At 45.5% G+C, this 14,967-nt stretch overlaps 1 protein-coding gene across 1 annotated transcript in view; it reads left to right on the top strand.

Annotated features, from left to right (window-relative positions):
• The window catches only part of rcl1 (RNA terminal phosphate cyclase-like 1), a 146,759-nt gene that overhangs the window by 44,236 nt on the left and 87,556 nt on the right, over nt 1-14,967 (top strand). The window lies entirely within an intron of this gene.

Here is a 14,967-nt window from a genome sequence, read left to right as displayed (position 1 = left end):
TGTCCCTGTAATAAGTGCACTGTAAGTCACTTTGGATAAAAGCGTCTGCCAAATGCATAAATGTAAATGTAAAAATGAAAATATTTGCTTATAACTTCTGAACAGTAAAATCATCAAATTAGATCATTAGATTCAGTAGGCCATTTCGGATGTCAGCCATTTTGAATTTTATCATAAAATGCTGAATTTACCAACGACTGTATCATTACGAAACTCGGTATATGTCTTTGGCACCATGCTCTGACAGGACTCAAAAAGTTTTGGGACAGCGCCACCTTGTGGTCAAAAATTATTATGCTATTCCTATAAATGCTAATAGCGATTGACTCCTTTTGCCTAATATCATGAGGCTGGTCTTTATAGATTACGTGGTTCATGTCAAGAACATTGATACCAATTATGTCACGATCGAGCAAACTTTAGGTCCGCCATTTTTAAATGTTTTGAAAAGCTACTTTTTCGAACTCCTCCTAGACTGTTTCTTTAATTTGCATGAAAAATTTTCTGCATCATCTAGAGGCACTCACGACAAATAATTATTCACATAATTTTGATAAACGATACCGTTTTCGATTGACGCGTCAATGAATTCTATGAAGAATGTTCAAAATTAAACTTGCGGCTGTATCTCCGCAATGCTTTGAGTGATTGGGATGAAACTTTGTACATGTAATCATCATTAAGTCCCAAGGTTACCTACAGTGTTTTGGCACACTGTCCCCTACTGGTCAGGAGATAGAAAAATAACTATTTTGGCTTATAACTCTTGAATGCTTTCTTGCACGATAACATTATGCCCAGATAGTACCTCAGCAGTTTCAGAACACTGCCACATACTGGACAAAAGTGAAATAGCAATTTTTTTTATTTTTAAAATAATTGTTTTTTTTTTTATGATTGAAAGTTGACTTTTCTGACTCCTCATACACTGTTCATCAGACTCTAACCAAAAACATGTCACAAAGCTTTGTGAAAAAATAATTGGCTTGACCCTGGTATCACTGCTTGCAGCTATATTTTAAATTGTAACTGTAGTGGAATACAGTTACTTATATTTTGTATTTTAAATATATAATCCCGTTACATGTATTCTGTTACGCCCCTACCCTGCATACACACATACATACATACACATATACATAGTGCAAATCTAAATGCAAATCTGTTATATACAGTTCAATACAAAATACAACATAAATTACAAAGTCATACCTCAACCATGAATTTTAAAACTATTGTGCTTTAAAATATTAAAAGTTGCTAACAAGTTGCTTTTTGTCAAGCACATAAAGTTAGAATCAAAATCATTTCTCAAAGCAACATCTGTCACAACTTTAATTCTGTAATACTGAGACAAGAGTCTTTAATTTTCACCATGAATTCATTCACTTCTGCTAGTGTGCAGGTCATTTTTATTGTCCACTTAAAATCTTTTTTTTTTGCATTAAAGCTTGCTGATAAAGCCTGGAATTTTTAGCACTACTGTTTCTACTCAGTTATATTGACATTAATCCTTTTAACGGCACTGTTACTGCTGAAAAGACATTATCTAAAGCTGATGTATGGGGGCTTTAAAGCATACTCACTATTCTTGTAGTTTTGTAAAATCCTGGGACTTCACCAGCAACACTGTCTTCAATAACAACAGATGTTATCTCTCCAAAGAGAGTGGAAGAAGCTCTTTTATAGGGTTTGATGTTACAAGGCTTTACATTATCCTGATCATCATCATCAACGGGGGTGTAGGTGTTGGCCATGAAGAAATAAAATTTGTTCCTTGTAATTTCTTTGTAACTTGACATTTTACATTCCTACATGTCAAGTGATCAGATTTGTGTGATTTTACACAAGGCCATTCTTAGGAATCATTTAAGTATGTGGTTGCCTAGGGTGGCACCAGCGGGCACTCATTCTCTGTGGCACAGGGAAATGCATGCAATGATTAATAATGTGCGGTCATATTTCATCCATGACTTTGTTAATTTAAAGGAATATTTAAGGATCAATACAAGTTAAGTTCAATCAATAACATTTGTGGCTGTTGATTACCACAAAATGTGACTCGTCACACACACACAAATATGGGTTAAAGTGAATTTCACTGTACCTTATTAGTTAATTACACATTTCAACTGTTTTATTTTTGTTAGATAGATAGACATAATTTGAGATGTCGAAATCTTATTTTGATTTAATCACCTTGAACAAAAGTATTTTGCTTTAAAATCATATCATGTCATGAATCAGGAATATTGTGCAGTGCACATTGAGAAACGGGTGTTTCGTAATGTACGGTTGATGCACGTCTCAAGTTCAAGGCTCCAGCACACCTAAAATCATTTCTGCAGAACTTCACTCCCGCTAGAAGCCTGCGGTCGGCTAATGAACCCCGCCTTGTTGTACCAAAACAAAGAGGCACCAAAACACTTTCTCTGACTTTCAGCTTCTTCATACCACATTGGTGGAATAACCGTCCCAACTCCATCCGTGAAACTGACTCACTCTCTGTCTTCAAAACACTACTTAAAATGCATCTTTCCCAAGAGCACTTAAATAGTCACTAACAAAAATAAATAAATAAAATTTGCACTTGTATATGTTTTGAATACTTTTCTAATGCTAGTGAAACTCTGTAACATGCCACTTTTGTACCACTGTCTCCTTAAGATGATTCGCTTATGTTTTCCTCTTTTGAAAGTCATTTTGGATAAAAGCATCTGCCAAATGAATAAATGTAAAATGTTTTGGGAATCAAATCAAAAGGGCCTTTGTACTTCCACAGAAGAGAGAAATCTTATAAGCAGATAATGGCGATGAAAGGACACCAGGATGAATTCTCTTATTGGCATGAACAAGGACATCATTGTTTCACAGTCTTTGTTGGATGACTTCAGTTACTTGATAACAGATTAATCTAAAAACAAACAGTACTTTTACTGACTAAGATCATGGAAAATCAAGCTAAACTCCATTGGAATATTGAGATTACTGGCGTGAGGGTCGAATCCCAAGAGGTCAAAGGATCAAAAAAAGTCCTACTTTTGGCTTTGAGGACTCTGATTAGGTGTAAATGGGAGGCTTTTTCGAACAAGTGTTCACTGGATCTGATTCTGCTCATTATTGAACAGAGTAAAAAACAGACATTTGACCTGGAGATTGAAGTTAATGAGATGAAAACACAGGTTTCACAAATAGCTGATGAACAGAAAAAACTGCCATTGAGAAGAAATTGAAAGAGGATACGGAGAATTTAACAAAATTGGTTAGACAACAAAAGGTGAAAAAATGTCTTCAGTTGTCTTCAGTTGTCATGTCCAATTGATATTTGATCCAGAGCGATCTCACTCTTAGTGAAGATTCTCCTGGCCTTCCCAAAATCAGTTTCAGAAGAGCACCGTCCCTAAAAGACAAATTAGTTAAAAGTCACTTATCTAGCAAAAAGAAAACTAATTGGCTTCATCAGTCTTTAAAGGGCTTATATAAATGTGGCTTGTGTAATCATTGCTGTAATATAAAGGAGGGTAAACAGCACATTGACTTTAAGACTGAAAAAGCCTATGAGGTTAAGTCCTTCATTAACTGCAACACACAGTATTTAGTGTATTGTCTATCATGCAGTTGCGGTAGCTTCTACATTGGGAGAACGAAGCGTTGTTTAAAGGATAGGGTCTCTGAACATAAGCATACCATTAGAAAACATAATATGGACATCCTATGGCGAGACATTTTCAGGTAGCCCACAATAGCAACCCTGATAGTCTTATAGTTTTACAAACAGTTGAAAGAAACATAGAAGGCGGGGACCGTTTAAAAATATTATTACAATGAGAAAACATTTTATATTTATCAGATGAAGGCAATGGATTTTCCAGGTTTAAATGAAGAAATTGAAAAGTCCTTTTCTTTAAATAGTTTATGTATTTTTCCTATTGTGGTTATAATTTACATTATATATATATCTATACATTCTCTCTCTCTTTATTGTGACAACATTTACAATGATATAAGTACCTAGATATACTCCACCTTGTGGATTTCTGACACTAAATTATGTGTGTTAGTGATTTTTTCTGAGCAGGTGTGCCCAATTTAGCAAAAATGAAGTGAGACTTTTCTTAAGTCATTTTTGTGTATTGTAGGCTGCACCTTGAAGAAGGCATTTTTTTGTAGGTTTGCAGCCCTCTTTTTTTCACTGTTTTTAACTATTGTTCCCCTTCTGTCACTCACACTTAAACAGAGTAAAAAACAGACATTTGACCTGGAGATTGAAGTTAATGAGATGAAAACACAGGTTTCACAAATAGCTTATGAACAGAAAAAACTGCCATTGAGAAGAAATTGAAAGAGGACACGGAGAAGTTAACAAATTGGGTTAGACAACAGATGGCAACCATGACAACGGTGAGGTCACAGCTTTCCTTTCGCCGGGTAAATCCCAGAAAACCACCAGCTCCCCAGGACGCTCGTTTGTCCCCATCCGTGTCCGACGCGAGGTCGGCTCGCCCTACGGATAGTCTTATGTCTCCTTCGAGGAGGTTGAGAGTTTGACCGCTCCATCGGAGAGTGCGTTCGTGGTGTCTGACGCTGATGACTCAACTGGGCTGCCACCTTCGTGTCTGCCTACCCAGTCAGAGGCCGACGCGCAGCAGTCGCTATGCTTGCCTGGGCCGCCGTGAGTGTTGGGCTGGACTGGAACCCTCCGTCCTTCCCTCAGCCCTCACGGTTAGACAATTGGTTCCTCGGTTCAAGGCGCCCGGGCATCCACTATCCGCATACTCAATTACCTCGATGACTGGCTGATCCTAGCTCACTCTCAAGAGTCACTGTACGCCCACAGGAACCAGGTATTCATGCACCTCAGCCGCCTAGGGCTTCAGGTCAACTAGAAAAAGAGCAAGCTCTCCATGGTTCAGAGCTTCTCTTTTCTCGGAATGGAGTTAGACTCAGTGATAGCGTGCCTCATAAGCGAGCATGCGCAGCTGGTGCTGAACTCCCTGAGTTCGCTCAGACATGCAACAGCGGTCCCACCGAGGAAGTTCGAGGGCATACGGCATCCCCAGCCGCGGCTGCGCCGCTCGGGTTTATACATATGAGATATGAGCTCCAGCGCCAGCTTCAGACTCGAGTCCCGAGATTAGCATGGCGCCATGGCACATAACGCGTGACCATCACCCTTCTCAGCCATCAGCTATTAAGCCCATGGACAGACCTCTGTTTTCTGTGGACAAGAGTCCCCTTACAGCAGGTGTCCAGATGCGTAGTGGTCACCACATATGCCTCAAACCTGGGCTGGGGCGCCATGTACAACGGGCATGCAGCCGCTGGCTCCTGGACAGGACCGCGGCTGGGATGGCTCATCAACTGCCTAGAGTTGCTGGCTGTACTTCTTGCCCTGTGGAGATTCTTCCCGCTTTCAGGGCAAGCATGTCAGACAGCACTGCTACTGCAGCATATATAACTCGCCAAAGCGGCATTCGCTCTTGTCGTATGTCGCAACTCGCCTGCCATCTCCTACTTTGGAGTCAGCAATGGCTGAGGTCACTGCATGCCACTTGCACGCCGGGCAGCCTCAATAAGACAGCGGACACGCTGTCACGACAGGCCACGCTCAGTGGAGAGTGGAGGCTCCACCCCAAGGTGGTCCAGCTGATTTAGAATAGATGTGGCAAAACACAGGTAGACCTGTTCGCCTCCAAGGAATCTTCCCGCCGCCCGCTCTGGTACTCCACTGAGGAAGGACCTTCTTTCTCACCCTCTACCAGGCAGTTTTATTGGCTGATGTCCGTGAACAATGGGCAGCCAGGCTTCTACCATTGCTGTCTGGGGAAGCCCAACTCGCGGCCCAACAGTTGCCGGCGGCGAGTCTCCTGGTTTAAGTGGCTTGAAAAAGGCTATCCTGCAGCGGTTGGATTGCAGCGCAGAGCAATATCGTCAGCTGTTCCAGTCGTTAAAGCTGAGTAAGAAGGACCGCACATTTGCCTTCTCCCAGCGGCTCCGAGAGGCGTGCCGGAAGTTGTTGCTAGCAGGGAAACCTGACGTCGGGGGAGTAATCGACCAGGTGGTACTGGAGCAGCTTATTCACATTCTGCCGAAGGGAACCACGGAATGGGTCCAGTGCCACCGCCCGGCGTCCCTGGAGGAGGCTGTCCAGCTTGCTGAGGACCATTTGGTGGCATACCCAAGGACGGAAGAGCCTTGCTCTCTCTCTCTCTTCTTCCCCCTCCCCCATTGTGTTCCCCTCCTCCCCCTCACTCTGCAGTTTGTAGTTTGCAGATGTGTTTTCCCCTCTACCGGGTCGTACGAACCTCATCCAGCACCACATCAAGACCGAGCCGGGAGTGGTGGTACGTAGCCGCCCCTATTGCCTGCCCGAACACAAAAAGAAAATAGTTCAGGAAGAATTGGATGCAATGCTTGATATGGGGGTAATAGAGGAATCCCACAGTGATTGGTCCAGCCCAGTTGTTCTTGTTCCCAAGAGTGACGGGTCGGTTCGCTTCTGTGTGGATTATAGAAAAGTCAACACGGTGTCTAAATTTGACGCATACCCGATGCCCCGTGTTGATGAGTTGCTCGATTGGTTAGGTACTGCTCGATTTTATTCGACGTTGGATTTGACAAAGGGTTATTGGCATATCCCCCCCTTTGCCCAAGACCTAAGACCAAAAAGGTGGTGAGGCAGTTCCTGGGGCTGGCTATTATAGGAGGTTTGTACCTAATTATTCAGACGTCACCAGCCCGCTGACTGACTTCACTAAAAAGGGGGCTCCAGACCCGGTCCAATGGTCGGAGCAGTGCCAACAGGCGTTCACTCAGGTTAAAGCCGCACTTTGTGGGGAGCCGTTTTTACATGCACCAGACTTCTCTCTCCCTTTTGTATTGCAGACTGACGCTTCAGACAGATGGCTGGGGGCCGTACTCTCGCAGGTGGTGGAGGGGGAGGATCGCCCGGTGCTGTACATCAGCCGGAAGCTCTCCTTGTGGGAGACCAAGTACAGCACTGTGGAGAAGGAGCATCTAGCCATCAAATTGGCGGTCCTCACGCTCCGATATTACCTGCTGGGGCTGGCCTTCACTCTCTGCTCGGATCACGCCCCACTCCAATGGCTCCACCGCATGAAGGATACTTACGCCCGGATCACCCGTTGGTGTCTGGCGCTCCAGCCCTTTAAATTCAAGGTGATCCAAAGACCGGGGGTGCAGATGGCTGCCGCTGACTTCCTTTCCAGATATGGAAAGGATGGCGCCCCGGCCTGAGTTGGGTGGTGGGTGTATGTGGCAGCGGGGGCGTGGTCAAGTGCCCGTCCGGGAGAGAAAGCAGTTAGGGCGCTTGCACCTTAGCTAAATTATGTCTAACACCTGTCTCTTTCAGTGAGCATGGGGAGATTGGCATAAAGATGGCCACAGAACCTCCAGTTAGGGAGAAACACGCGCCAGTCTAGTGTTGGCACGATATGAGAGTCAGGGACAAAGAGACCTGTTGTTAGACTGAAGAACTATTGTGTTGTTGTGAAGCTGTAAAGTGCTGGAGGTTATTAATTAAAAGCTGTACCTGTGAGTCGAAGAAACCAGTTACCTGTGTCCTCCTTCCCCTCCTGGCCTGAAGTTTGTTACAGACTGGAAAAGAACACCTTCCCCAATGTGTGTTATAGCGTTAGATTGCCTCAGCTGCATCTAACACTCTATGGAGAGAAAACATAGAGAGAGAAAAGGCCACAGCTGCCTTTTCCTGCTCCCATGCTAGTCACTTGCGAGTTCTCAACCGGGCCTTACACAAACTCCCATTCAAAATGCTCAGGCAGAAGCAGATACTAAACTGCGTTCTACAGCTAGATTGGTTTGCGGCTGTAGACCTGAAGGACGCGTACTTCCACGTTTCTATCTTGCCTCGACACGACCCTTCCTACGGTTCGCGTCTGACGGCCAGGCGTATCACTACAAGGTACTCTCCGTCAGCCTGTCCCTGATCCAATACTCAATTACCTCGACGACTGGCTCGTCCTGGCTCACTCTCGAGAGTTACTATGCACTCACAGGCACCAGGTGCTCAAGCACCTAAGCCGTCTAGGGCTTCAGGTCAACTGGGAAAAGAGCAAGCTCGCCCCGGTTAAGAGCATCTCTTTTCTCGGCATGGAGTTAGACTCAGACTCGATGACAGTGCGCCTCTCCAAGGAGCACGCACAGTCATCGGCAAGGTGGTGTGCACTCTCGTCATATGTTACAACTCGCCGGCCATCTCCTTTGGAGTAAGCTGCAGATCGCTGCACGCCACTCATATCCCTGGCAACTGCAACACTACAGCGGACGTGCTGTCACGATAGGTCTCGCCCAGTAGAGAGTGGAGGCTCCACCCCAGGTGGTCCAGCTGATTTGGGACCGATTCGGCATGGCACAGATAGATCTCTTCGCCTCCCAAGACAACACCCACTGCCGCTCTGGTACACTCTGACAGAAGCCCCTCTCGGGACAGACGTGTTGGCACACAGCTGCGCAAGTACGCATTTCCCCCAGTGAGCTTTCTTGCACTGGTGCTGTGCAAGATCAGGGAGGATGAGGAACTGTTCAACTTAGTGGCTCCTTATTTTCCCACCCGGACCTGGTTCTCGGATCTTAAGCTCACGTGATAGCACCTCCCTGGAAAATAGTCAGGGAGGCTATTGTAGCATTAGCTAGAATAATATGTTGTACGCTAACATAGTATGTTGTACGCTGATAACGTTAGCCTCCATCAAGAGGGTTGGGGACCTTCAAGCATTCTCTGTCAGCGACACCTGCCTGGAGTTAAGTCCGGCCTATTCTCAAGTTATCCTGAGGCCGCGACTGTGCTACATGCCCAAGGTTCCTACGACCCGTGAACCTGCAATTGCTGCCCCGAGAGGAGTCAGACCCAGCCCTTTCATTGCTGTGTCCGGTACGTGCTTTGCTTATCTATTTGGACCGCATGCAGAGCTTTAGATGTTCTGGCGGATGGTGGAAAGGGAACGGCGTCTCCAAACAGAGGTTAGCTCACTGGGTCGTTGACACCATCTCACTGGCTTACCAGATCCAGGCTGTGCCCGCCCCCTTGTGGGTTCGAACACACTCAACGAGAAGTGTGGCATCCTATTGGGCACTGGCCAGCGGCACCTCCCCAGCAGACATCTGCAGAGCAGCAAGCTGGAAAACATCCAATACCTTTGTGAGATTTGACAATCTCAGGGTTGAGTCGGTCTCATCCTGCGTTTTGTCATGTCCGAGCCAGTAGAACTCGGTAATGCAGAACAGACGACCCTTCACCAAGTTTATCCAGTGCGCCTTCTCTCCCAGGTTAGCCACTAAGCGTTGCTTCCTGGATGTTCTTCCTCCATAGCCTTCTGGCCAGTGAATTCAGCGGAGCAATTTGCGTCCAGACCCATTACGAGCCACAGGTGCTCTGTACTGGCGTAGGGCTCCACAGGCTTAATTCCCTCTTCAGGCAACTCCCTGTGATGTATTTTCCACGGTACGCGTCTCCCTTGGGCAGTCCCACTGTCACCGGTCGCGTGCTTGTAGAGCTCCTCCCTCATCAGGCTGGACCTACCTCCGCGCCGCTCCCACGTACGGTTTCACAACCCTCGTGGTGTATTTGCCACATGGTATCTCCCCCAAGTCTGGGCAGGATGTGGCCTCAGCAGGGTCTTTTCCCCCTGAAAGAATAGGACCAGAAAAGACCGCCTTCCTCGACGCATTTTGTAGCGCTAAGATAGCCCCAGCCACTTCACACTCTATGCTGCCGGGTTGCTACCATGCTAGTCATGTAGCACCTGCATGCAACATGCAAATTCTGTCTGCTAATTTCTCATTGGCCTTTTCTCAAATTCAAAGGTACGCGAGGCTCCCAATGAAGTGACCCCTGGTGTCACTTCATTCGACACAATGTCTCGTTCCCTCCCTCAGGGAACGAAGGTTACAACAGTAACCGTGATAATTTCTGAGACTACCTTTCAGTGTTTCCTCCTCTTCGGAAGTTTTTCAGAAATGTATAGCCCAAAGGCTGGAAGGCTTAATAGGAGTTGTGAACATTGTGAACAATTTTCATTTGATCTGGAAACGTTCCTGTTTGACATGATAAGATACTTACGCCAAATGTTTTAATATACATTTTATTAAACTCTTTATAGGTGATATATCTAAATCATTATAATCCTTAGATTTCCTGAAATGTTTTTACTATACTCACATTTTTTGTCTCTTCCACTCCACTAATGGCACTTTTCAACTGCACGTCACGTCACGGTTCGACTCGACTCTCTTTACTTTTCTGAGGTTGCTTTTCCACTGCTGTTTAGTGCCACCTCAACGTGGGTGGGATTATAGGCTGATTGTCATAGTTGCACCGTGACATCATCTTAAACACGACACAAAACAATAAACAATAATACGACCGCTAGCTGTTAGCTACTAGCTCATTGTGTTGCATGAAGCAGTTGTTGCATGGTGATTTACACAAGTGTAACAGTTAAATTGGTAAAATTAGCAAGCTTCCAGTAGCTGCTCAACTAAATAAAGTGAAGCTTTCAAGCAGAGTATAGAGTTAACTCACCATCCTTAGCGTCCATTTGGTCAAACCACTTCCACATTCTTCTGTTTGAACCACTTCGGCTGTTTTTGTTTCGTGTTGTTTCATTCATCGCTAACGAGAGGAACGTCTGCACCTCGTTTATTGACCACGGCGTGGTTTTGCGCACAGCCATTTCTTTTTACAATTCGAAAGTCGTGTGAACAAATGATACTGCTATCGCTGTAGCTAACTTTAAAACTAGCGGGTTGATGTCCCGTGTCGAAAATCCAGTGACGATTCTCTCTAACAATCAGTGATCTGCAGGGTTTTGACGTCAAAACGGCTCGCTTGGAACCTCAACCGTGGTGGTACTAAAAAAAGTACCATGTACCAGGTACTATCCACAGTGGAATAGCTGTACCGTGCAGTGGAAAAGCCCCACAAGAAACATAGAGTTGATGTTATCAGCAATACTATATTCAAAATCAACTTCTCCCTTTTGAGGTTCTCTGATTGGTGGATCTTTCTCTGCTGTACCATGGGTAATGTAGTTGTTTAACATGTCTTACACTATCAAACAAGATTTTTTAAATAATGAAGTTGAGATGGCACAGACGGATGGCTTTGACAGAAGCATATACCATCGGTGAACAACCTTGTAAATGGTCTGCACCTTAGAGGTTACCAAAGCGCTTTACACTGTGTTCCAATCACCCATTCACACACTCATACACCAATGGCGGCAGAGCTGCCATGCAAGGCCTGCCAATGGGAGCAACTTGGGGTTCAGTGTCTTGCCCAAGGACACTTCGGCATGTGGATTCGTGTGGGCCGGGAATTGAACCGCCAACCCTGCGATTGGCAGCCGACCTGCTCTACCACCTGAGCCACAGCAGCTTGTAGCCTACGGAAGGTCTGTCTTTAAAGGTTTATAAGTTATTGTTAAAATTAGTCTATGGGATAAATGAATGGCAATTTTACTTCAAGAAACAGACTGTTGCCCTCTATTGTCATTTTTATAGTCGTTTTAGGTTTTTTTGACAAGGTATAAAATTGTCTATAACTTTCCACATATGCAGTTAGTAAGTGATTTAATCACAGTAAAATCATTTTAACACACTTATTGTTTATGTCTTGTGTCTATACTTTTGAAACAGTGAGTATTTTAATGTTTACAGATTAAACCCCATTGACTTCCATTGCAAGTGCCTTACTGGAACTTTTTTAAAGATAAGGAGGGACGAGTCTAAATTAATTTTCATTTTCCAAAATGGATTCAATTCATTATTTTCCTCACAATTTTACAAACAATACCCCATAATGACAAAGTGAAAAGTTTATTTAAAAAAAATGACATGTACATAAGTATTCACAGCCTTTGCCATGACACTCAAAATTGAGCTCAGGTGCATCCTGTTTCCACTGATCATCCTTGAGATGTTTCTACAACTTGATTGGAGTCCACCTGTGGTGAATTCAGTTGATTGGACATGATTTGGAAGGCACACATCTGTCTATATAAGGTCCCACAGTTAACAGTGCATGTCAGAGCACAAACCAAGCCATGAAGTCCAAGCAATTGTCTGTAGACCTCTGAGACAGGATTGTATTGAGGAACCGATATAGGGTAGGGTACAGAAAAATTTAGGCAGCATTGAAGGTCCCAATGAGCACAGTGGCCTCCATTATCCGTAAATGGAAGAAGTTTGGAACCACCAGGACTCTTCCTATAGCTGGCCGCCAGGCCAAACTGAGTGATCGGGGGAGAAGGGCCTTAGTCAGGGAGGTGACCAAGAACCCGATTGTCACTCTGTCAGAGCTCCAGTGTTTCTCTGTGGAGAGAGGAGAACCTTCCAGAAGAACAACTATCTCTGCAGCACTCCACCAATCAGGCCTGTGTGGTAGAGTGGCCAGACGGAAGCCACTCCTCAGTAAAAGGCACATGACAGCCTGCCTGGAGTTTACCAAAAGGCACCTGAAGGACTCTCAGACCATGAGAAACAAAATTCTCTGGTCTGATGAAACAAATGTTGAACTCTTTAGCCTGAATGGCAAGCGTCATGTCTGGAGGAAACCAGGCACCGCTCATCGCCTTGCCAATACCATCCCTACAGTGAAGCATGGTGGTGGAAGCATCATGCTGTGGGGATGTTTTTCAGTGGCAGGAACTGGGAGACTAGTCAGGATCGAGGGAAAGATGAATGCAGCAATGTTCAGAGACATCCTTCAAAACCTGCTCCAGAGCGCTCTGGACCTCAGACTGGGTCGAAGGTGCATCTTGCCACAGGACAACGACCCTAAGCACACAGCAAAGATAACAAAGGAGTGGCTACGGGACAACTCTGTGAATGTCCTTGAGTGGCCCAGCCAGACCCCAGACTTGAACCCGATTGAACATCTCTGGAGAGATCTGAAAATTGCTGTGCACCAATGCTCCCCATTCAACCTCATGGAGCTTGAGAGGTCCTGCAAAGAAGAATGGGAGAAACTGCCCAAAAATAGGTGAGCCAAGCTTGTAGCATCATACTCATAAAGATTTGAGGCTGTAATTAGTGCCAAAGGTACTTCAACAAAGTATTGAGCAAAGGCTGTGAATACTTATGTACATGTGATTTCTTTCATTTTTTATTTTTTATAAATTTGCAAAGATTTCAAACAAACTTCTTTCATGTTGTCATAATGGGGTATTGTAGGCTTACTGGGGGGTATTTGTGCAGCTCCCGTGGCTAGCTGTGTGCCAGCGTGTCTGTACTGAAGGAAGCTCCCGTCAGGGCATACCAGAACGGGCAGTGGGAGAATTCTCAGGTGGAGTATGAGTGGCCCGCAGTGACCTGAATTGCCGCTGACTCCAGAGGAGGAGGTGACGGGCAAGTTGCGACATGCAACGTGAGTGTAAACCGCCTTGGCATTTTATATTTGTACATCTTTGTTGTTTGCGAACAAGTGTCGTTCCCCGTCTGTCGTTCACTTAGATGTTGTGTCGAAGAAGTGACACTAGGGGGTCTCTCTTGAGTGCCGAATATACCTCTGATCTATGAAAAAAGGCCAATGAGAAGTTGGCGGACAGAATTTGCATGTCCCGCCCCCGGAATTACGGGTATAAAGGCGGGGAAATGCGTCTGTTTCATTCAGAAATTTTCTTCAGAGCCGAAGGTCGTGTATGCAGCGAGCTGTGAGTCACACCTGTTCCTCTTATCTCTGGTTGATCTGCTGTTGGATCTAAGGCGCACATCAGTGGCTTTCTCCTTCTCTGCACGGCAGTGCAGTTTACCCCTGAGCGCTTCGACAGCTTAAACTTAAAAAAGTTAAAAGACGCGTCTTTATAAAGATGCCCTTCCACCCCTGTGTAGTTCCTGGATGCGGTAGAGTGCTCTCCGCTTCAGATGGCCACAAGGGCTGTCTCGTGTCTGGGCTGCAATCACACCGAGGCAGCGTTTGTGGATGGTTCATGTTCTCACTGCGAGATGTCCGACATGCTTACCCGGGCCGCCGCCAGCGTGGGGCTGGACTGGAACCCTCCGTCCTCCCCACAGCCGTCGCGGCTGGATGATTGGATACGCAATTCAGTTTGCCAGGCCCGCGCACACCCTTTGCGGGCGTCCGCTTTTCCGCAGTACATGGCGAAAATGCCAAGTCCCTGGACGCGGAAATTGCGACCCTTTTGCTCAAAGATGCGATAGAGCCTGTCCCTCCAACCGAGATGAAGAAGGGTCTCTACAGCCCTTACTTCATCGTACCCAAGAAAGGCGACAGCTTACGACGGATCTTGGACTTGCGAGTTTTCAACCGGGCCTTATACAAACTCCCGTTCCAAATGCTCACACAAAACATATTTTAACTTGCGCTTGGCATCTAGAATGGTTCGCAGCGGTAGACCTGAAGGACGCGTCTCAATACTGCCTCGACTACATCAATGGAGAGGAGGTGGGAAGGGTGGAGAGTATCAAATTCTTGGGAATCTACATCACACAAGATCTGACTTGGTCCTTGAATACATCACATTTAGTGAAGAGGGCCCTACGGAAGTTAAGAAAGGCCAACTTGCTGACCACTTGATTTTTATTGCAGTATTCTTTCCTACTGCATGACAGTGTGGTATACCAACTGTACTGCTGCTGACCGATGGGACATGATACACGTAGTGAAGGCAGCACAGTGGGTCATTGGATCTGAGCTCAAAAACCTGGATGAGTTACACTCATTCGGAATCCTTAAGAAGGCTAGGAGCATCAGCAAAGAACCAACTCATCAAGGACACCAATTGTTTGACCTGTTGCCATCGGGAAGGCGGTTCAGACCAGTGGCAACACGTACAAATAAACTGAATAACAGCTTCTTCCCACAGTCTGTAAATTCCTTAAACTCCTGTAGATCTGTTTTTGGGCAGAGCAGCTCCATATGTGCTGCTATAGATTGACCCCACCCATCACACACACACTAGAACTGAT

Source organism: Xyrauchen texanus, chromosome 4 (assembly GCF_025860055.1).
Source record: "Xyrauchen texanus isolate HMW12.3.18 chromosome 4, RBS_HiC_50CHRs, whole genome shotgun sequence".
Taxonomy (NCBI): Eukaryota; Metazoa; Chordata; class Actinopteri; order Cypriniformes; family Catostomidae; genus Xyrauchen; species Xyrauchen texanus.
The sequence above is the reverse complement of the archived record's forward strand: the minus strand, read 5'-3'. Positions and strand labels throughout refer to the sequence as shown.